The 24,758-nt window shown below is 37.6% G+C and overlaps 1 protein-coding gene and 1 long non-coding RNA gene across 2 annotated transcripts in view; one reads left to right on the top strand and one right to left on the bottom strand.

Moving 5' to 3' along the window:
* RNLS (renalase, FAD dependent amine oxidase) overlaps positions 1-24,758 on the bottom strand; it is a 332,737-nt gene that overhangs the window by 29,615 nt on the left and 278,364 nt on the right. The window lies entirely within an intron of this gene.
* Positions 4,448-5,274, top strand: LOC135227921 (uncharacterized). The gene is made up of 3 exons (XR_010318099.1): positions 4,448-4,465; positions 4,694-4,770; positions 5,220-5,274. It is a non-coding gene; the product is annotated as an uncharacterized LOC135227921 (long non-coding RNA).

Below are 24,758 nucleotides of genomic sequence, written 5' to 3'. Positions count from 1 at the left end.
TACCTTAACTCTGATTTTATATATTTTCATTGCCCAGGGTTATTTTACTTCTTTTGTTTTGTTTTATACAGTCAATGTTTGTTTATATTTATCCACAGCTTCCTTCTCGGAGTTCAGATCTTCCCTCTAGGGACATTTTCCTTTTTTCAAAAGTATCTTCTTTTGAAGTTCCTTAAATGAGGTCTGCTGGAGTTAAACTCTTAATTTTTGTTTTTCTAAAAATGTCTTTATTTTACTCTCATTTGGGAAGGATGTTTTTCTTTGATATACAGTAATAGATTGAAAATATTTTCTCTCACCACTTTGATACAATTTCAATGTGTGTTTCTATTAATGCTATTCATAAGTTAACTCAGTTTGATTGCAGGTCCTTTGAAGGTAAATTTTCTTTTAAATCTGGCTGCATTCATAACTTTGCCTTTGGTGTTATGTGTACAGTTTCAGTTAGATATCTTGCGGCTTAAGTTTCTTTTTGTTTCCCTTTTTTGACTTCATTGAGTTTTTTGACTCTGAAGATTCATTTTTGTCATTAATTCTGGAAATTGCTCAGTCATTAGTTCTCCCAATATTTCATTCTCCCCATTCTCTCAACACTCACAGAACTCTAACTGGAGATATGTTAGATCTTCTCATTTCATCTTCATCTCTTTAATATTTTCTATCTCTTTGTCTCTTTGTGGTAAATTCTATGTAATTTCTTCTCATTTATCTTTCAGTTCACCATTCTCTCTACATCTGTGTTTATTTGATACTTAATTTGTCCTTTGAATTTCAAATTTCAACTATTTTTCATTTGTAAATGTTCTATTTGTCTCTCTTTCAAATCTACACAATCAGTTTTGATAGTTTCTTTCTCCCTAGCCATACCATCACTACTCATTTTATTTCTTTAAATAGATTCAATATAATTATTTTACATTGTGTGTCTGATCATTCCAAAATCTGCAGACTTTATGAGTTTTATTCTATTTGTGTTGTTTTGGATGACGATAGTTTATGACGGTGTGTTTTCTTGTGTGCTTTGTGATTTAAAATTTTTATTTTTTATTGTTTATTACGAGTTTATGTTCCTAGGAACTTTATCTGAGAAATTCTTTGAAGATTGAGTTTAAAAAGTGTTCCTTTGGAGATTTGCTTTTGCTTCTGCCAGATGCCTTGGGGGTACTGCCACCCATGATACTTTAACTAGATTTTTAGAATATGTTGGCACTGTGAATATTGGCACCAAACCTGCCTGAGGGTGGATTTGTGGCTTGGCATCTCAGAGGAGGCATTTTGTTTCTTTTTTTTCCCACTCCACTCATAGGCAGGGAAGCAGCCCCATTGTCTTCCTTTGCTGGATTGGATATTTCAGACACAGAAAGTTCTTTAAGGCCATATAAATAAACACATCCAAAATAAACTTTCAAATAAATTAAAAAAAAATAGGGTGGCTTTTCCTGGAAAATAAAAGTAATCCAAATTAACACAACGTAGAAGAAAATCAGTATGAACAAAGAAAAAGAAATTGAAAATACTGTCAACAAATTAACTTAAAAAAAGACTTCAGGACTTGGTTGCTTTACTTGTGAATTCTTTCAAACTTTCAAACTGGTATAATGTTGATTTCAGCTACACACATCACACACGTACACATATAAATACATACAACAAACTACAGGCCATTATTCCTCATGAATATAAATAGAAAACTCAATAATAAAATGCTCACAAGCCATATTTATTTTTAGAAATTCATCATAACCACATTGAGTTTTCAGCAATTGATCTATTATAGTGCATCATATTAATAGGTACAATTAGGAAAAGCATGATAATCTCAGTATATACTTAAAAGCTTAGGAGGTATTTATTAACATTTAATATCAATTTATGGAAGAAAAAAGACAAAATATAAAAAAAAAGAATGTCTCAAAATGAGACAGAATATCTTTCTTAAAGTGACAGTTCATATCATACTTAATTAAATAATAACAGATTTCACAATAAAATCAGAAACAAACCAAGCATGCTTGGTAACACTAAATGGTACTTAACGTTGCTCTGGCTGATGCAATAAGATTAAAAAGTAAAAATAAGATTTATAATTATTAGGAAGAAAGAAAAATGACATCCTTGAAAACCAAAGTGACTCTACATAAAAAAAAAATCTATCAAATTAATATTTTTTGAGGTAAGTCAATTTCCCTATATGTCAGCAATAACCAGTAAAAAAAAAAAAAAAATTCTTAAATAATTCTACATGATTTTCTGGAATTTGATAAAATGATTCTAAAAGAACAATAAAGCAATGAAAATATATTTTTTTAATTTTTGAAAAAAAATCAATGTAGACTGGCTTTGCCATGTATTTAAATGAATTATAAAGCTACAGTAATTAAAACCGCCTAGTATTGTTTGAGCAATGAGGGAAAAATGGATTTTTTATTTTATTCTAGAAAATGGGGTATTTGGAAAAAATTAACTTATAAATATTCCCCTCCCACTTCTGAGCCAAATTTCTCATCAGTTCTGATTTTCTACTTTAGTAACCATATGAGGAACGCACATTCTTAGATCACATAGCATCCCTGCCCCCAAACTCACTCTTATAACTTTAAACTAAAAGCTCAAACTAGGACATTCTTATTCACATGCAAATACCTCAGAGATTGTTTCCATTTGATAAACTTTATGTTGGTAGTATCTATCAAGGGACAGAGGTTGGGATTCCCCATGGACTAAGCTCTATATTACATCTCTGAGAGGGAAGCAGAGGTCTAAAGAGACTCAAGGAGAGGCAGACACAATAGTTGCAGTCTAAGATCATCAAAAAATGGGTGAAAGTGTTTCTTCAATCACTGATTCAATCAAATAAGCATGCGAGTGTTGAGTGCAGTGTTTGGTGACATGAGATACTTGGTTGAGGTTTCTGAGGAGCTTATATCTTAGTGGGGTAAGACACACATGCAAAACAATTAGAAAACTCTTATCTGCTAAATGGGATGGTATTGACACTGTGCACATGAAGTTCAGAAGTCAGATTCATATGAGGGGAGGGACTGGACAAGGAGTTGAGAGCCACAGTTTGGGGTGGTGGCAGTCAACTCTCCTTTCTCCTGGCAGGAAACTCACGGAGGTATCACTGGGCAATGGATACTGCATTTGCACTTCCAGTACTTTACTCTTCAGTTGAAACTATAAAACTGTGTTGAGGGAATGTAAATATTTACTACAAAAGGGGCTGCATTAATTGGTAATCACAGTTGGAAGTTGGTAAGTTTCTCTCTTCCCACTCCATGTGGAACTGGCTCAGCTATCCTGTCTTCTAGCCATGAGAGCTCTTATTACAGTTTAGCTCCTTTATACGACTCCAGGGACCCTCAACAAATGTAATGTAGAGTAAGAAAATCCCATCAGTATGTCCAGCATAAAATCTAACTTGCCCTTGATGATGAGAGAATAGCAGGGGAAAAGAAGGGGAAAAGGCAGGGAGGGGAAAAGGAGACTGAAATGGCAGATACACGTCCCTTATGTCTCTCTCTCTCTCTGTTCCCTCGCCTTTCTAGAAGAGCCAAGCCAAACAAGCATACAGCATTCTGCCATTTGGCATTCTATCTCCTTGGCAGCATATCTGCTGTTCTGTGTCTACTATTGGCCCAGAGTCAGGAACTAGGCCTCACTATTCAGAGGGACCACCTGCAGGTTTTATTTCCTTTTAAAAAATCTCAAACCTAGTTCATATATAGAGGTACTTGAAGCCAAAATTCAGCTACAAAAGCCCTACTCCCCACATGTCCTGGGCAACTTCATTACCTCTAACTTTACTGCAGAGACTTTTGTAGTAAGCATTTATGTTCATTCAACACAGTGTGGTGGTTTTAACTGAAGACTAAAGGACTACCAGAAGTGTAAACTTCTGATGTGACGGCATAGGGCCAGGCTTACAGAAGAGATGGCTTTACTCACAGTCCTCTCATTTTATTTTCATCCTTTCGTCTTTGAGGAAAAATAGTTGTTTTATTTGTTAATATTTTTTCCCCTGGAGGCAGGGGGCTATATTAGCTGGTAATACCAGTTGCTTTAAATACCCAGTTAAAGTGGACGCATAAATTCCTAGATTATAGAATTGCTGAGTCAAAGCGTAAGCACATTTAAAATTATTTTCAATAGAATTAAATGGCCCTTCAAAATTACACTCTCACCAATAACATATGAGAACTTTTGTATCTCCATACCTTCACCAACACTGGATATTTTCAAGCTGTTAAATTTTTGCTAATCTGATAGGCTAAAAATGTATCTTATATTTAGCTTTTAGTTAGTTACCTGTGATTGTGGCATTTTTACACACAAATTAGCCATTTATATTTTCTTTTCCAGTGATCTACCTTTTTCTTGTCCTTCTGGGAACAGCAGTGCCAACTTCAGGATTACTGTACAGATTAAATTCATGTAAAGTGAGAAATTCAGAGCTTGGCAAACAGTAAGTGCCCATCAAGTGCTACTTGGAAAAGCTACCTATCCAACCTGACTAACTCCATTCCAGGGGATTAGAATCACTGAAGTTTTATTGTACCATCACTCTTACCTTCCACTTCATCGGTGGAAAATCTAAATTTGAGAAAATGAAGCATTATAGGAAGAAAGTACTCCTTGGACTCATAGCACATTGTATTTTAATTGTCTATTTACTCGTCTGTCTTCTTTCTAGACTGAGGGCTACCTGAACAAATGGATCCTGTCTTACTTGTTTTACATTTCTACCATCTATATCAGGGTCTGCCACTGGTAAGCGCTGAATATTTATTGGATGCTTAGATGAATAGATAAATGAATGAAATAACTGTTCTGTTCTCTGTCAGCTCCTAGGGAGCATGGACAGGTAAAGCAAACTTTCCTCTCTGTGTTGACTAGACAAGTGGGGTCAGCTCTACTGGACAAGCAATGGCACATTTAGAATCTGGCTGCGCTGACTGCTCACAGTTGAACAATTATAGACCTGGTTCCATATTTGACCCTAAGAAACTTTTTTAACATTGGACTGGAAATATTATTAATTTATAAAAAACTAACACAACTATTAATTTCTTTTCTTTTTTTGGTTTTTGACTTGTTTATTCTAGGCCTGTGGGTACTAATGTATCTATGAATGTATGCATTTGTCACTTTAACTAAAGGGTACGAAGGAAAGCTTTAAAACTGATACACATGTATATTTGTAATTCTTGTTTTCCCAGGCTACATATGTTTGGATTTCATATGTTTAACAAGATACACAGTCATCATGTAAACAATCCCACTCTGACAGGCATTTAAGTTAAATATAAACAAGTGTGTAAAACCCCACACGATGAGTTGAAAATAAAACAAGAACTCTCCTAAAGTTCATGCTTCCAGTTTCAGAAGATGTTTCTCCATATTCCCAGCATAAATAAATGTATACAAATTCAGGAAATAATCTTCCAGTAAACAACAGAAAATTGTTCACAGAAGGGTATGCTCTGCCTTCTCCAGCCAGCTGAGAAAGCAAATGATAACACTCACTAGTAATCCAAATTATCCAAATAATAAACAACACATTGCCTATTTCCGAAATACCTGTGAGTGCTGGATGCTATAGGCTACAGGATGGAGTCAGGAGGGGCCAGAACAGGGACTGGGCAGGGCCACTGGGGAGAATTTTCTAAGGTTAGAGGGGAATCCCCAGCCCCTTCATCCCGAGAGTGGAGTAGATGTAAGAATCAAGGTGTTGAGCCAAACCTTGAAAACAGACAAGGTAAAAAGGTGATCGTTAGGAACTGCTGACTTACATACATAGGGCTGGTCTGGGGGATGGGGCAGGGAGAACTCCTAGTTCTAGGGAAAACAAAAACACATATTACTCACACAAATACAACTTAAAATTTCTTTTCCTATTGGATTGGCTTTGAGTCTCATGAAGGGGCTCAAACCAGTTCATAAATAATGAAGGTCTTCTCCCTGGCAATCTACTTAATAGATGCAAGAAAATCAGTAACCATAAGAGAGACTGCATGGTGAAGTGCAGTTAAATATTGACCACGGCTAGGTATGAGAATCATATGAGACGATGTCTATATGATGGATACCACCTGCTCAGCATCCACTGGCTCTTCCGTGGCAACAGTACCCAAATTCTGTTTTAGGGATCTCACCCCTGCCCCACTTTCTGCCCTGGAAAAAGTGGGTTAGGTAAACTGATCAGTGAATCCCTTCTTTATGGCCAAGATGATTGGTTCAGCAATGGTACATAACTCAAGCCAGGTCAGACAGGTCAATGAGATGAATTGAAGGACTACTATTGAGCTTTTGGAGAGATGGGTTCCATTTTCATGTTGGACTTGGCAAGGAGATGCTTAAAACCACCTGGTATTACCATGAATCAATCTAATACAGCAGAAGGTAGAACCAAAAAATGGATAGAAGCTAAGTCTTCACAATGGTGACTGAATCTATCCAGACATGCCTGAAGCTTTACTCCCGGATTTTTCAGAAACACAAACCAGTAAATTCCCTTTTTTGCTTACGGCACTTTGAGTTAGATTTTACGTCACTTGAAACCTACACTATCCTAAATGTGTGAAGCATCTAGTACTGTGTCTGACATCTCATATGCATATATCTGTTTCCTATCTTTTCTTCTGTCTCTCTTGCCTTTCCTTTCTTTTAGCCTGTACTTTCTTACTTTATATCTCCCATATATAAAGAAATTAGATTTCGCCATTTTCTTTAGAAAGCATGGGCAGAGAATTATGAGAAAAACTTCTCCTAGGCTTCAGTTTTTTCCTCTGTGGAGAAAAGGGGTTAGATAAGACCATTCTCTTAAGATTCCTTTCAGTTTTCATTTTCTATGAAAGTATAAAACAGAGGTCTAGTCAGTGGTGACAATTAGAGAAGTAAAGCTCCTCTTTTCCCCAATCACTCCATACTGTCCCTAACCACTCCACATAAAAAAAAAAAAAAAAAAACCACTCCACATAGGTCCTCAAAAAAAAAAAAGACTAAAACCAATAATCCACAGGGACAAAGTGATGAAAACACTTCTCATAGTCTTTCTCAATCCTTGAGCTTGCCCTAGATTTTCAGAACTTAACCTATACTACATTTTCGAGATGAAATACTATTAGATATTTTTCAGTATGGTGAGAAAAAAAAAAAACACAAATTGTTTAAGAAAACCTTCGTCTAGTTTGGGCTCTGCTACCTCGAATAGTTCTCGATGTACCACAGATGCTGCAGTCCTTACTGAAATGGATGATTCACAGGCAAATGCTGCAGCTCAGTGGGGAGTCCTATGCGACCATCAGTAGTTAAATTAATATCCTCAGGGTTGGGAACGATTTATTTGTTAAAAATATGTTAATGTGAATTGAAGTTTACCCTAACAAAAGAATACTCTCATTCACATTGATTGTAATATAGGTGGTCTGGAGTGGGAGAGAATATTAGGCCTCTCAGGATTCTTAATAACTTGACTTATCTTCATGAAATGTGCCATGAGTGTACACATCATTTCATGTGAATGATAGAAGGAGAATGAGATTTTCAAGCTTCCTTCTACTTCCAGGGTTCTTAAAGGTGGGACTGGTAGTGGTAGAGGTGGGGTGGAGTGCTAGGCTAGCGGAAGAACATGAACTGAAAATTGGCTAACCCAAATCTTAGAAAGAGGTAAGGGGAGCAAGTGAGGTTTGAAACAACACATTTGACATAATCTCATTTTTAGAAAATGAATTTGAAAAGCCACTTTTTTTTTCATAATGCAAATTACAACATATATGTTGGCAAGAAATATGAAAAAGAAGTGTCTGGTTTTTAGGGATCAGTCAATCGCAGTGTGTTGTAGGGTAGGAGGCAGGACAAGAAATTAGTCTCCCTGGGGAGTTTTTATTAGGAACCCCAGGACAGAGGTTTTACTTCTATCAAAAAAATCACGAGCTGGACACAAAAGAAGCTCATGATAAAGTCACAGTTTTAACTAATTTCTCTAAACTTTGTTTATTTATAAAGTGAGGATAATAATATTCAACTTACAAGGCTGTTGTGAGGAGTAAATGTAATATATAAAGCACTTATGACAGTGCCTCACTCAACAAAGATTATGGGTATGGAGTTTTAGAAGGTTCAGTAACATTGTTCTAGTTTCTAATTTCATTCCTTTTTACTTTTCAAACTCCTGTGATAATTTATTGTAAACCCAGGCTATGGAAAATGTCTCTTTGTTTCTTATACAGAAATAAATAGTATGAGAGGATAAACACATTCTTTTATGTGTAATTTGAGATGCAATTATTACATACACAAGAGAATATATATGTATATAAACCAGTAGTTGCCTTTGAACCAACTCTGAATCTTGGTGACTGTATGTGTAGATAGAAGGAGGGGAGGGTGAAGTGAGGCTGTGAGGCCGACTCACAACTTCCCCCACCCCCAATAAACCCACCAAAACCCAGTGCCGTCGACTGGGTTTTGGTGGGTTTATACAATGTGCAAACCATACTCATGAGAGCTCAAGACTCGTATTTCTACAGTATATAGGGTCTTAGATAATGCTCTCTGCCCACCCAGTTTTTAGGACTTGAGATTTCTTTAATTAAATACTGAATTGGAAATTCAAGTTACTTCCAAATACTTCAGACCTTTACAGAGGAAGCAATTTCTAGCAAGTTTCTACTGTGGCAAACTAATGAGGCAAGATTTCCACACCCCGTGGCAAAGATAAAACATTGCTGATTTGTGGAATCCCTGTTACAGGGTGCCTCAGGAAGCTCTTGGCCAAGTGGACAAGAGCTCCTGTTAGAGTCCACCCCACCTCCATCATTCCTTAAGCTCCTGCTTTTGTTTGCATATGCAGGAAGCAGATCTGGTTTTGTCAGACAGGGGTTTTCTTCTCCAAAGAATACTGTCAAGCAAGCCTTAGGAGACTGGTTTCAAATTGGAGGATTGTTTCTACCCTCTTTGATGAAGCAGATAGTTGTCTCTGGAGCTTACTACTATCCCTTTAAAATAAGGTACACTTTTATATTCCTGCAAGTGTAACTCAGGGACTGTTAAAGATCCAACTAGAATTACGGGCTAGAAGAAAAGATAATGTCTCATTGAGATACCTCTACTTCAATGTACTGTTCCATAGTACAGACTTTAAAATGTAGATTCTTAAAAATATCACAGAAATAAAACAACAGAAGGAAAAAAGAGAAAAATGGACTGAACTTTGTGGCAACTTTGCTCATAAAGAATTTGAAATTTTTATTACTATGCAGAAATATGTTTTAATATTCCCTGTAGGACAGAAGCTCCCGGAGAGCAAGGATCTTGGCTGTCTTATTCACACGAACAGCTACAACAATGCCTGGCCCATAGTTAAAATGAAATAAATATTCATTGAATGTGTGATTGATGAATAACTTATGTAGACAGAAATAATTTGGAGGCAAAGGGAATACACATACACTCTTCTGCAGTCAATTTTTGGATATGAATCTTTTTCTTTTAAAATGAAATGTGCCATAGAATTCTTTAAAAATGCTGACCAAAACTTACAGAGGATAAAGAAAGTTCATAGTTATCACATAAAATTATTTAATGAACATTTTGTTCTCGTGAACATTAAAGATCTTTGTAGAAGAGTCTGACAAAGGCATGAGAGGAAGGCACGAATGATCACTACTACCAAGTGAGATATTACCATAAATGAGGTAAATTACAACTTTAGAAAAGCTTTTTAAAATTGGTAAAATATATAACATATAGTGTAACAATCTATGGGTTTTCTGTAGTACCTTTGTATAGCTAATTTTGTCTAATACTAGGAAATATATTTCAACTATTTTTTACATTCTCTGACAGAGTTCATACTCCCCAAATATTCCATGTGCTCCCTGATAATTTCCAGTCTAACTGCCAGGTAAGTAGGAGCTATATAACTAGTTTTGGTCAATGGACTATGAGGGGAAAAGAAGTATTGTCACATCTAGGCCACAGCTGTTAAAAATTGTGTCACCTCCATTTCTTTCTTACCTCCTTGCTGACCTTAGGGACATGTGCCACATGTCAAAACTTGAAGATGGATAGAGCTGCCCAACCTGTATCCTGTATTGCTGTAAGCCACAGATAAGAATTTGAGTCACACCTATTTATTACCCTAATACATATTCCTTATTTCAAGTGTACAACTTTTTACATGATATATACCTTGGAAACAAAAGGACTTAACACATCTCATATTTCAAATCTGATATCCCCAAATCACTACCCTTTAGTGATTTAATAGATCTCATTAATTCATTAGTCACTTAACAAACATTTAATTGAGAACTTGCTGTATATTAAGCTCTAGACCAGGTGTTGGAGGTACAGAGTTGAGCAAAGAAAATGGAGTCTCTCCATTCATGAGCCTTATCGTTGAAGAGGAAACAGACATTAAACAAATGATCATACAAATCAGTGTATAGTTACTAAAAATTAATTTAAAAATAGGGTGCCATAAAAGGTTACAACAGGCAAACCTAATTAAATTGAGAATTCACATAAGGCCTTTGTGGAAGAGATACTGAAACTGAAACAGTCTAGGCAGAGAAAACAAAATATAGAAAGGTCTTGAATGAGAAAAACCATGGCAGGAAAGAGTGGTGTGGTGTAACTAGAGATCTATGTAAACTAAAGGGTGAGGAGTGGCAAGATAGGCATGTACTACATCAGAGGTCAGTAAAATATGGCCCTCAAGCCAAATCTTGCCCATCACTGTATTTGTAAATAAAGATTTATTGAAACACAGCCATCACCATTGTTTTACATATTGTCTATAGCTTGTGTTATAGCAGTAGAGCTGAGTAGTTTCAACAAAGACCATGTGGCTCACCAAGTCTAAAATATTTACTATCTGGCTTTACAGAAAAAGTTTGCTGACCCCTGAACTAGATCATTCAGGGCCCTGTAGATCATGTTAAGGATGTGAGAGTTAATCTTATGTACATTAAAGGGCTTTGAACAGGAACTGAGTTATGTTTTAAGACCATTAGTATCCTAGCCCTGTCAAAATAAAGTACTACTAAGTGAGTGTCTTAAGATGACAAAAATTTATTGTCTCACAGTTGTGGAGGCTAAAAATCCAAATCAACTTGTCAGGTGGGCTATTGTCCCATCTAATTTTCTCTGGGAAGATCCTTTCTTGTCTCATCCAGCTTCTGGTAGCCCAGACACTCTTCGGCTTGTAGAAGCATGGCTGACCTTCCTCAGTCTCTTTTCCTCTTTGGTAAGGACACCACTCAGATTACAACCCACCCTACTCCACTATAACCTTATGTTAACTGATAACATCTTCAAAGACCCTATTTCCAAACAAGATCACATTCACAGACACCAAGGATTGGGACTTCAACATATCTTTTTTGGAGGACACAATTCAATCCATAACACTGGCTATGTGAAGAATGAACTGTAGAGGGAAAAGCATGGCAAGGCCAAGAAAGATAAGATGGTGTCTTGGATTAGGTAGTGACAGTGGCAATGAAGAGAAGTAAGCTCAAAGTCTATTTTGTAAGCAATAATCAATATTATTTGGTGATGGATTGAATATTGAGGAAAAAGGGCGGGGGGGAGGAACCAAGGATGATTCTTGATTTTTGGCTTAAGGAACTGAAATGGAGAAGACTGAAGGAGGAAACAATTCAGATTTGGGAAGGTACATAATCAAGAACCCGTGGTGAACATATTAAGTCTGACCTTAACATATACAGTTTTAAAAAAAAAAAGAGAGAGAAAAAACCTCTCACAAATGTCTTTCAAATTCTACTATCTGCCAAGGGCTGGAATAATCTTTCTACTATGTCCTATGCATTATTTCCCTTACAAGTTTTATAGATTCTGCCATTTAATAAAAAAGGCCACATTTAGTGGGACTGCATATATTTCAGGAACTGTTTGGAAGAAGTTTTTTCTTTGGCTAAGACCTCCCAAGTTTTAAGAAAACATGTATTTATCCTGGGTCACAACGAGATTTTCAGCCTGTAGCAGTTTTTATTTGTGCTGCCAAAAGCAAAAATGGAAGGGTTTCAATAGTCCTTTAACTGGGCCTTGCCCAGGTCCCTAGAGCAGAGGATCTGTCCTAACTCGCACTTGGTTTTTCAGGACCTCACTGGAGTTCTGCACTGTGTAAGAAAGTCCTGTTTTTTGTTTTTGTTTTTTATGATGATAGTCCACTAAAATGCTCCACTTTCCAAATACTCACCAGCAATAAGCAGCCACTCCTTATTATACATTGTTAGTTTGGCCTACTCAGCATCATGCCCCATATGAAATTTTGTGTTGAGTGGTATTATGACTGGACTCTTTTCCACAATGGGGCAAAGTTTTCCCCTTGAGACAGCATGCTGGTTTGCCTCTAAGGATATCACTTTATCATTACAGTTGCATAATTAGGTTCAGCTTTCCATTTGTAACTGTTCAAAAGGATTCTGTGAATGGATGAAATATGCCTCTGGGCTGGAGAATTTGACCTAAAGATTTGCTCTAGTTCATTTGGCTCATTAAAGTTTCTGCCTTCACGTTATAAAATATTGAATTTGAAAGATACGAGACTAATCAGATGGTGAAGTTTTTATTTATGATAGTGTCAAAATATCTCCGGCCCCTTTGTAGAGGAAATCTACTGGATTACTGTGGACATTCTTATCTTCTTTACCAATGAAACCCATGAAATTACCCTTCTTGTTATATTTTGATAGAAAAAAAAAAGATTGGACCTGGGTATTTTAGTGAAAGTTCTTAAATCAAAAAGGCTACAATCTTTATGATACTGTTAGCTACTACTGAGAAACCACTATTATGAATACAGTGGAAAAGAGAGCAGTTAATTTAGTTTTGAATAGAAAAGAGTGGATTACGTTCACCTGAGCTCAAGGGTCTAAAATGCCTTTCCTGACTCTATTAAATAATGTAAGGATATATAACAACAAGAAGGAATTCACTAGGCATGTTTATAACAGAAATCTATTTCAGTGAGGAAAACTGTATTTTAAATTCAAGGATGCTTCATTCTTACAAATATGAATTTGAAATATTTTATACTGAAGAATTCCCCATGTCCCACAGACCAGTTATAAATATTAATGGAATTTCAATAGGTTCTTTTCAGATTCCAATGTTTAATATTCATTCATATTATGCGGGGAATTCAATGTCCTGTACAGTACATGTGGCTCCTTCTCATTATATAAATGAGCACATATACTAAGTCTGCAGGGGCAACGATCATTAAAAATAGCAGAGCCCACATAGGATCTTAGAGGGCATATCAAAGCCTTCCCAGCTCACTAAATAACAAGAAAGTCACTGGCAATGAACGAGAGGGCTCTTTGGGCTAAATTGACTCAATGATGTCAGGTCTGGGCAAAAAGATGGATTGGTGACTCCAGACAGAGTTAAAATGCTAACTAATACAAAGTATCTATGAACCGCAATGAAATGATTTCCTGTGGTGAGATTCTGTACTCAGACTTTGGAACCTGCTCTTGTATTAGTCTCAGCCCTTTGATTTGCTGAGTGTTCTGGGACAATTTACTTCATAGTACCTTATTCTGTGGAGATACGTGGTAGTATAAGATTTTTTTAATAATTTTTATTCAAAAACTGATTTGAGAGTCCATAAAAAAAGAACTGCATCTAACTTAAGGTCCTCTGAGTTTAGCACCTTATTCAGGTAAAGAGATATCATTTGACCACCCTAATATGTAAGTGCAATTATTTTTAACAAAAGATAATATCTAACAAAACCTGTAGTGCTGACACTTTCTTTACTCCTCCCTTTTTCAAAATGAAGAAAAGTTTATATAACTGATAGACTGAAGCCATAAAATCATTTGTATGTGACAACAACTATAAAACAGTATCCACTGTGTGTCTATTACGTGCCAGGCATTATGGTAGGAGCTTTTTTTTTTTTTTTGCATGTTTTATCTCATTCAATCCTTACAATATTTCTGGGAGACATTATTAACTTTATTTTTCACAGTTACGGTAGCTGAAGCTCAGAGTGATTAAGACATTTACCCATGATCACAGAGCTATTAGGTTGAAGCACATGTATTCTAGTTATTCGGCCATTTTTAACCTACAAAAATTTCAGTATCATATGGTTCAATCTAATTCAAAATGTTGAATTTCCCTTTGAAACTAGGTCCGTGTGATTCCTAAGTCCACTGCACCATGCTGGATAATACTGGTTATTTCTGATCATCCATCATAGCAAAAATAAAAGCATGAATTACATGATAAAGAATTCATCACTCAGTAAGCTGGGGTTCATATGAACTCATCGGTATGGCAAGGCATCATTTCATCTTAATACCATTCTGATACAAAAAGAGATAACTGATAAACTGCTGCAGAGAAATGGCATATTTGCAGAGCTTATCACATATTTGCTAAGTTAAACACCTCAGCTGGAGCACAGTTGTTCTTTAACCAAGTATTAAAAAGAAAATATCTTTCACAAAAGAACCGTGGGATCCTTTGAAGTGTAACCTTGGAAATCAAGGTCTGTGTTACAGGGCATCATTCAAAGCAGATGTATACACCCCAGAGAAGATGGTAAAATTGTTACTGAGAACACTTTTGTACCCCTTTGGGAAAAGGACTTGATAAAACTTCCATAATTACGGGCAAGCCACGGATACTATAGTCAAGTATTCCCAATGTTCTAGTCATGGTACAGAGAATCCAACAGAGGCTTTTCATCGCTGTAATCGCTAAGAACTCACATATGCTTTTCAATGGCTTCCAGATTCAGCAATTAAATAGAGAGCTCATTTTACGATTTCAAGGGCAGTGGTAATGGATACCTAGACTGTCTTGGGGATGAACAATTTGCTGACTAGCCATTCTTTTCCTTGTCTGCTAAGTAGGTGACCAGTGCTAAGTATTAATTCTCAACGTTATTTTAGGACCAAGGAAGGCCATCTCAGAGTTGCATAAAGAATGATTGGCTCAGCAACTATTTATTGGGCACCAAATACACATTCCTGTTACGCCATAATTTTAATGTCTTTTATTTTCAGTCTTGATCAAGATAAGAGGGATCAACTGATGTGTGTGTGTGTGTGTGTGTGTATGGACATGTGTTCCTGTTAAAGGATAAAAATTAAAGGATATAGCTTCTAATTTTGGAAAAATCAGCAGGCTCTGCAGACAGGGCATATCAATTCTGTAGCCCAACAGACGTTTAGATTGATCTGAGGAGAAGTTTTTGACAGTGAGGAAAGTGGTGGAATCTTTTCTGAGGGAGCTCTAGGCAAAAGAAAGGTCCTATCTCTCTGCCATAGTGTTGTGGTCCCAGATATAAATGGACCAGAATGAAGACTTCTCAAGTTCTCATCCAGCTCAACAAGTTTTACTGTGTCTCCCAGGACCGGAGGCTCACAAGCTGCCTGAAATTGACGTAGTCTACAATTCTGTTCTCAACTTGCAAAGGTTTTGAGATGCCTCTAGAATGATGAAAAACAGGCACTTGTCTGGGAACCAGAGCACAGCACCTCATTTTGAGCCCTGGCTTACAACCCAGAGTGTTGACAGCTTCACTTCAGACGGCAGTCAGGACTTAACTTCAAGATCCTTCAAAATAGCTCAGTCCCACATAGACAGCCTTTTACCAATTTCCATCTCTCTCAGCAGATTGAAGTGGTTGCAGGTATTATGGAAAAAGCAAGTTAAGCTTTCTTTATTTGAGGACCAGAGGATGAGAAATTCTGTCTTAATTCAAAATACGGTTTTCAAACAGATGTGAGACTTGCCATATAGGCATCAGACTTCAAGTTTCTGCCAAGAAACCAATCTAAGGAAACCATAAACTCCTTACCTAATTTCATCCTATATGCTCCAAAAAGTGCCTGGACCTTTTTTTTTTTGTTTTAAATTGTGCTTTAGATTAAGGTTTACAGAGCAAATTAGTTTCTCATTGAACAATTAATACACATATTGTTCTGTGACATTGGTTGCTGACCCCACAACATGTCAACATTCTTCCCTTCTTGACCTTGGGTTCCCCGTAATCAGCTTTCCTGTCCCCTTCTGCCTTCTCATCCTTGCCCCTGGGCTGGTGTGCCCATTTAGTCTTGTTTTGTTTTATGGGCTTGTCCAATCTTTGGCTGAAGGGTGAACCTTAGGAGTGATTTTAGTACTGAGTTAGAAGGGTGTCTGGGGGCCAAACTCTTGGGGTTTCTCCAGTCTCTGTCAGACCAGTAGGTCTGATTTTTTTTTGTAAGTTAGAATTTTGTTCTACATTTTTCTCCAGCTCTGTCCAGAACCCTCTATTGTGATCCTTGTCAGAGCAGTCAGTGGTGGTAGCCAGGCACCATCTAGTTGTGCTGGACTCAGTCTAGTGGAGTATGTGATAGTTGTGGTCCATTAGTCCTTTGGACTAATCTTTCCCCATGTCTTTAGTTTTCTTTAGTCTCCCTTGCTCCAGATGGGGTGGGACCATTGGACTACCCTAGATGGCCGATGACAATCTTTTAAGGCTCCAGATGCTACTCACCAAAGTACAATGTAGGACATTTTCTTTATAAACTATGTTATACCAATTGAGATAGATGTCCCCCAAGACGATGGTCCCCAGCCCTCAGTCCAGAAATTCGGCCCCTCAGGGAGTTTGGATGTGTCTGTGAAGTTTCCATGACCTTGCCTTGGTCAAGCTGTGCTGACTTTCCCCGTATTGTGTACTGTCTTACCCTTCACCAAAATTATCACTTATCTATTGTCTCATAAACCACTCTTTTAATACTTGATAACACTTTGACTTCCTCTCCATTTGAAAGTTCTATACTGATACCGTTTATCCCTTTTTATTGTTCTGACATTGTCGTCATTTATAGATTGACCTCTCTGGTTCCCTCCTGTAAATCTTTTAGTTTTGTTTTATCCTTGATAGTTTATTACCTAGGTTGGTATCTGGCTGATGCTGTCTTGTGTCCTAGATTCAGGTTGTTGTCTGATGTTGTTGGTTCTCTAACTGAAGGACTCCCTTTAATAATTCTTTTTTTTTTTAACCTATGTTTTATTTTTAAAATTTTTATTGTTCTTTAGGAGAAAGTTTACAAATCAAGTCTCTCATACAAAAATTTATATACACCTTGCTATATACTCCTAATTGCTCTCCCCGTAATGAGACAGCCCACTCCTTCTCTCCACTCTCTATTTTTGTGTCCATTCAGCCAGCTTCTGACCCCCTCTGCCCTCTCATTTCCCCTCCATACAGGAGCTGCCCACATAGTCTCATGTGTCTACTTGATCCAAGAAGCTCACTCCTCACCAGTATCATTTTCTATCCCACGGTATGGTCCAATCCCTGTCTGAGGAGTTGGCTTTCGGAATGGTTCCTGTCTTGGGCTAACAGAGGGTCTGGGGACCATGACCTCCAGGGTCCTTCTAGTCTCAGTCAGACCATTAAGTCTGGTCTTTTTATGAGAATTTGAGGTCTGCATCCCACTGCTCTCCTGCTTCCTCAGGGGTTCTCTGTTGTGCTCCCTGTCAGGGCAGTCATTGGTTGCAGCCAGGCACATCTAGTTCTTCTGGTCTCAGGCTGTTCCTTTAATAATTCTTGTAAGTTTGGTTTAGTTTTTACATAATCCCTTTATTTCTGTTTACCTGGAAATGTCCTAATTTTACCATCGTATTTTATTTCAGTGGGAGTTTTGCAGGGTATAGTATTCTTGATTGGCAGTTTTTTTTCTCTCAAGGTTTAATATATGTCATCCCATTGCCTTCTTGCCTGCATGGTTTCTGCCTAATAATCCGAGCTTAAAAAAAGTTTTTTTTTTTTTTTTACTTTTTTAAACTTTATTATTTCCCATCTGTGTGTGACTTTTCTTTTTTCTTGAGCTGCTCTCAGGATTCTTTCTTTGTCTTTTGGTTTTAGCAAGTGTGATTATGATATATCTTGATGATTTTCTTTTGGGCTCTATCCTATACAGGGTTTGCTGAACTTCTTGGATGGTCGACTTTTCATCTTTCATGATATTAGGGAAGTTTTCTGTCAGCAAATCTCCAATGATCCTCTGTGTTTTCTGTTTTCTCTCCCTGCTCTGTAACTCTGATCACATGCACATTTTTGCTTTTGATTGTATCTCACATTATTCTCAGGGTTTCCTCATTTTTCTTCATTCTTTTCTCTGATTTTTCCTCAAAGTGGTATCCAAGGATTTGTCTTGAATTTCACTGGTACTGTCTTCTATTGTTTCAAATTTGCTCCTAAAACCTTCTATTGCACTTTCCATTTCTGAAATCCTATTGTTTATCTTTTGGATTTCTAATTGCTGTTCTTGTATGATTTCTAGATGTTTATTTTTTTGACATTTTCTTCCTGTTATTTTCTCAATTCTTCCATTGCTTTGTCTGTGTTTTCCCTATTTTGTCTGTTTTTTCCATGATTTTGTCTATTTTTGTCTGCATTTTCCTTCATCTCTTGAAGAACCCTAAATATTAGAGTTTTTAATCCCTTACCACATAGTTCCAGTGCTTTTTCTTCTACTGGATGGTCATGTGTTATTTTATTTTGGTCGCTTTCTGGGGTCACACTGTTCTGTTTTTTTATGTTTTGATATTGTCTGCTGTCTCCGGGACATTCAGGAATTATTTTCTTCATTTATTGATTGTAGATTTGTTTGTTTCATCCTGCTTTTTTGTTTTATTTGGTTATGTCTGGGCAGGTGGGCCGGGCGTGTTTTGTTGCTTGCTTGCCTGTGGACATACTTCTCACTACCTTGTCCAGGTGGGCAGGGTCAGTCACTCAGCTATAGTGCAGCAGGGTGGGTCCAGTGGGGCTGGAGGGGTGGGGATGGTAGTTTGTGGCACAAGCCAGGGCTGATGGGGCAGGGCTGAGGGATAGTGCAGGACGGGGTCTGAGGGACTGTGTTGGTGCCGTTCGGGGGTGTGGCGCTCAGCGCATGGTGCAGATAGATGGGAGGGGAGGGAGAGAATGTGATGTGTGGAGCTAAGTGGGTGAGTGAAAGAAGAGAAACAAAAGCCAAAAAAAAAAAAAAAAAAAGGGTAGGGGGTTGGTAAGCATGTTTCCCTGCTTACCAAGTGCTCTGTCTCCTGTTGGGAGCTCCTTGAAGTTGCATTCCTATACTTCCTGTCCTAGATTCTTGGTAACTGAGGTCCAAGATGGCAAATCCAGGTGGCAGTGAGCTGGTGTCTGTCCAGCTGAGCGACCACGGCCATTGGATAGCTGCAGATGCCATGTGCAGGGAAGAAAGGCGGGTGGTGAGAAAGTGTTTACCCCTGGTTACTGGGTGCTCTGTCTCCTGTTGGGAGCTCCTTGAGATTGCCTTCTCATACTCTCTGTCTGTGTCTCTTGGTGGCTGTAGTCCAAGATAGCTAATCCATGCTGCATTAGCTAGTAGGGGACCTTCACTCCATAGCTCTTCTTGTTCTCTGTTCTCTGTCAGTTTCTTATTCCATTCAGTGCTTGATCGAGTTCTTAATTCCTTCATTTGATACTTAGGGGGTTCCAAGATTAACGTTCGTATCCATTTTACTTAGTTTTTTAGGTCTTTGCTGCAAGGGGATGGCATGGTGCGTCTGTCTGTAGTGCTGTGTTGGCTCCGCCCATGCTTGGACTATCTTGATGGAACAAGAAGGAGAGCAGAACGCTGGCAAATATGAAACCTGGACTGTTTACCTTATCTGCCAAGCCTCTCTTCTCCTACTGAGGTCACTAACAGCATTTCATGGGTCTTTATCTAGATGTTATTATGATACTGACACTGACTGCAGAGCTACAGGCTATATAGGCTGACACTATGGGCAACACAGTCACTGAAGTGGCAAATCTCACCACTGGAATTGTTCCCCTGACTAATAAGGTGTATTCAGAACTTCACTACATACTAATGAGCAGCCTTGGGAAAGCCTCCTGACTCTTCTGTCTTCAGTTTAATCAATTTAAAATTAAATAACAGAACATGCCTCATATGATTGTTGTGGGAATGACAACAAAGTCCTCTCCGTGATTTTGCTATATTTTCAGGAGTATCATATTATTATGGCTCAGGTCTCTTGCTTATGTGAAAACATCATTCTCTGTCTGCACAGGGGTGCTGTTCCTTTATCTCTGATTTGGTGTTGGACATAACATGGATACAGCCCACTTTCACTGATTTACACATCAAGCTTCCACTAAAAAGGAACCATGGATATAAAGCTATCGCTCATATCAGAACGGTGTTAAAGCTTTAGAGATTACAGCAAGGGGTCATGAAGTAAACTCCACAGCAAATTAAAAATCTATACAATAACCCCTCAGGTCAAGCCATAGCTCTCAGCAGTCAGCATTTTTTCTTTCTCTTTCCCTTTCTTTGCTCCTTCCCCTCCCCATTGTCTGAAATTTTCTCCTCAATTAAACAGAGTAATTTAGCTCTCCTTGCTCCCACTCCCAAACTGGCATCTAGTCTCTTTTAGGTACTAGCAGACAAAAGAACCAACCCGTTAAAAGGATTGTGATTATAAATAGCAAAAATTAGCTGCTATTACATTTAATACAGCAGTTTCTTCTTTAGAGAATAGCTACATACCTTGTTACTTGACCTTTATTAGTGGGGGAAGCCAGTGGGATGGTAGTAGTTGCTACCTGTGCACCCCATGCTAATTCTTTCCTCCTTGGTTTGCTTTTGCCTTTCTCACCTCCTTACAAAGCCAACAGACAGCGGGATTTCTCCTTGCTGTTTCTGTTCTAAATTGGCAGCAGCGATAAGTCTGTTAGCATTTTCTGTTGCTCTCATCTATGACCTGTAAATTTCACATCCATACATTTATTCATCATAAACAGTCATCTGATTCTCATTCTCACCTTCTCCCCCATGAATATTGGATAGAAACTACACTAGGTCACCAACACATCTGGCTCTTATGTTCTGGACCAATTCTTAGCCAACCTGAAGGTCTTCTGTAAATCTCTGTCTGACAGTCACAGGTTTAGGCCAATACAAATGAATACAACTCTCAGAGGGTGGGGTGGGCAGAACACAAAGCTAGAATGTTGACACAAAAAGGGACTAAGGATATTTAAACTTTGTGATTTACTTCTTAGTGTGGATGCTATATAAATCTGTAATTTGGAATTGTTTATAGCTGCAGAAATGCCAAGTGGTTGTAGACTCCAGACTTTCTTTACCCTTCTGCTCGCTAGTTCTTGGACATTTCGTAAGTTACTGGCATCTACTGAATTTTTAAGAGCCTCAGGAGAAAATTAAATAATAGGCCATACTAAAGTTTCTGATTTATTCATGGGTCTAAATGTTCTATAGCCTCCATTTTTCATTTCCTCACCTAAACCAAAAAAGAAAAACAAACACAAAGCCTTCGAGTCAGTCGATTCTGATTAAAGAAAGGAGATTACTGGGTTCATGGATTCTTTAAAAAACTTATAATCTTGTCACATGTTTTGATCATAGGTGTTGGTTAACACTGTATATGTTGTTGTTGTTAGGTGCTGTTGAACTACCTTGTATAAGAGAATGAAAGGTTGCCCAGTCCTGTGCCATCTTTACAATCAATGCTATGTTTGAGCCCGCTGTTGCAGCCACTGTGTCAATCCATCTTGTTGATGGTCTTCCTCTTTTTCACTGACCCTCTATTTTACTAAGCATGGTGTCCTTCTCCAGGGATTGGCCCCTCCTGATAATATGTCCAAAGTAAGTGAGATGAAGTCATGCTATCCTCACTTCTAAGGAGCTTTCTGGTTATACTTCTTCCAACACTGTATATACCAGAGAAATCAGTGTATCCCTTTATATTCTTGAGAACTCTTACTTGACTCCAAGTCACTTGTTCAACAGAGTCTTGTGGGCCTGTTCCCTTCAAAATTTCTCGTTTGAGTAAATTCATGAAACTTACTGTTCCACAAGGGCAGAGGCTATTGAATTCCCAGTGCTCAGCATGATGCCTAACGCAGAGAAAGTATTCAATACATATTTGTAAACATTTGTTCAATTAAACACTTTGAGAATGAAAACATAAATCAAATATTGAGTATTCAATTTTGCTGAAAGAAGCTTCCATAGGATATTTTTTACCCAATAACATACTCCACAGGATATATTTAATAAAATTTATTTTTAATATATATATTTTTTGCTGCTTTTCCACTTTCCCTTCATCTCTGGCACTGAGTTTCATACTGAATTAACTTGTTTGGCAAGTGGGAAGCTGAGTGTTATCCTGGAAGTAAATCTTTGCCATTGAGGATAGCTTGACAGGGAAACCAGAGGCTGAAAGCGGTCTGCTGCTTGTTTTTACTTGGGCACAAGTGTTCTCCCTACAAAATGGGCTGAGTTAGTTCATTCTCTAATGAATGTATGTTTTTGTTTTTAAAAGTGGGAAATATTATGTGAAATAAAAATATTATGAGAAAATAACTTGTGTCTATTAATTTAAATGACAACAAACATTTATTTTTATATATACATATATATATTTTATATGTGTATTTTATATATATACACACACGTATATATTTTCCCCACTGTGAGGGAGCATCCCAAGATCTGATATTACAATCATGTGATATTCTATAGCACCAATGTAACAATGAGATGGATATTTGGAATTAGCATTTGACTGCTGTTAAAGTGTCTTAAGAGATTTATATGGGAAGCATCAGTTATATAATTGAATTATAAATGACAATGTCTATTATATTTTTTTTATGTCTATTATATAGAGGACATAATACTATGAATTTTGCAACTGGTTTCTACTTGTTATTATTTTAAGATGGTGATTGCTGTTTTATCTGAGAGCTCTGTTTCTGTGGAGCTGTTTAAGATTTTAAAACAAAAGCCTAAACTGGAAATCTGACAGCTTTTCATTACCATTCTTTTCCTTCCCTTCTCCCCCCTTTTCCCCTCTCCTCCTTCTTCTCGCTTTTCGTTTTTTGTTCTACTTTATAAAGTTCTACCTCTCTGGATTGCATTTTCTGCAAGCTCAAATAATTCTTCGTTTTCAAATCCTAAGGTAGACCATTTTGTGCTGTCAATTGCATGGATGTCTGTTTTATTGGAATATCATGAACTCCCGGAGGTGAACTCAAGGTTACTGGATTTACAGCCCCGGCCCAACCCAATTATTTACAGGATTTCATATTATGCCCTTGGTTTTTATAAAGAGTTGGTGTAATAAACAACCATATGGAATAAAATTTCTGTATCTTTTGTAAAAACAGCCACATTACCTTAGTGTTTGTTACTGAAGAATCCTAACAATAAATTCCTTACAAGGATAAATTCCACACAGTGAAAAAGTTTGTTCATTTGTTTGTTTTCGTTTTAGACGTGTTGAATTATTTTCTTTGATCATATACTGGATACTATGTATCTATGGTTACTGACCATCACATTTCTGAAGTTGCAGATTGTATTAATCTCCTCAGGCTGCTGCCTATCGGCTATTTTACTGATCATTAGCATTCTTCCAGATGGTGAACAACAAACCACAAAAAACTAAACCCATTGCTGTCGAGTCAATTCTGACTCATAGTGACCCTACAGGACAGAGTAGAGCTGCCTCATAGAGTTTCCAAGAAGCGCCTGGTGGATTCAAATTGCTGACCTTTTGGTTAGCAGCTGGAGCTCTTAACCACTATGCAACAAAGGATGCCAAAATCCAGACCAATCATTTTCAGGGTTACTTGTAATTTTACTTATTTAATCTACCCTGATGCTTGTCTGGAAACCCTGGTGGCGTAGTGGTTAAATGCTATGGCTGCTAACCAAAGGGTTGGCAGTTCAAATCCGCCAGGCACTCCTTGGAAACTCTATGGGGCAGTTCTACTCTGTCCTATAGGGTCATCATGAATCGGAATCGACTCGACGGCACTGGGTTTGGTTTGGTTGGTTTGATTCTTATCTACATGGATAACAGAGGGCTGTATTCATCTAAGTTAGGCTTTTATATTTATGTCTATTGCTTTGGAGAATACTATCTAAATAAAACACTGAAATTAAAAATTATGTTAATAGATATCCTAGGAACCCTGGTGGTGCAGTAGTTAAGAGCTCGGTTGCTATCCTAAAGGTGTGTAGTTTGAATCCACCAGCTGTTCCTTGCAAGCCCTATGGGGGCAGTTCTACTCTGTCCTGGTCACCATCAGTTGGAATCGACTCAATGGCAATGGGTTTAGACACTAATTTATTATTTGCTATATGCCCTGTGAAGCTCTTTATAATCTCAAACCTTTTAATCCTCAATAAAGCTTTTGGGGTTGGTGTTATTTTCCTTAACTTACAGATGAGGAAACAGATGGTTTGCTATTTGCCTAACATCACACAGATAGTAAGTGGTATAGAACTGAGTTGAATCCAGGTAGTCTGACTTCAGGACCTTCTGACTCTAAATTCAAGATCTTGGGAGGGAACTCACAGACTTTCTTGGGAGGTAAACGTATCCCATTTGTGGCACTATTCCCTATGCCTTCTACATGACAGATATTGCCAATCACTGGTAGAATTCTTTCCCGCTGTGTCTGGACCCAGGCTTGGAATAAGTCTTAGTTTTGCCCTAGATGGCAACTACCTGTTGAATGATCCATGTTTATCTTGAAACTTATTTAACATCCATGTAAGTCTAATCTGCTCCTTTTACCAGAAAGACCTAAACTAAGTATTTTGGCTGAGACTGAGATATTCACCTAACCTACTTTTTCTTCCTACATACATAGGTAGACTACAATTCCAGTTTCCCTTCCATATACTGCATTTTTTGCAAAT

The sequence above is a fragment of the Loxodonta africana genome, chromosome 16, assembly GCF_030014295.1.
Source record: "Loxodonta africana isolate mLoxAfr1 chromosome 16, mLoxAfr1.hap2, whole genome shotgun sequence".
NCBI classification, from domain to species: Eukaryota; Metazoa; Chordata; class Mammalia; order Proboscidea; family Elephantidae; genus Loxodonta; species Loxodonta africana.
This window is presented reverse-complemented; position numbering and strand designations above follow the sequence as displayed.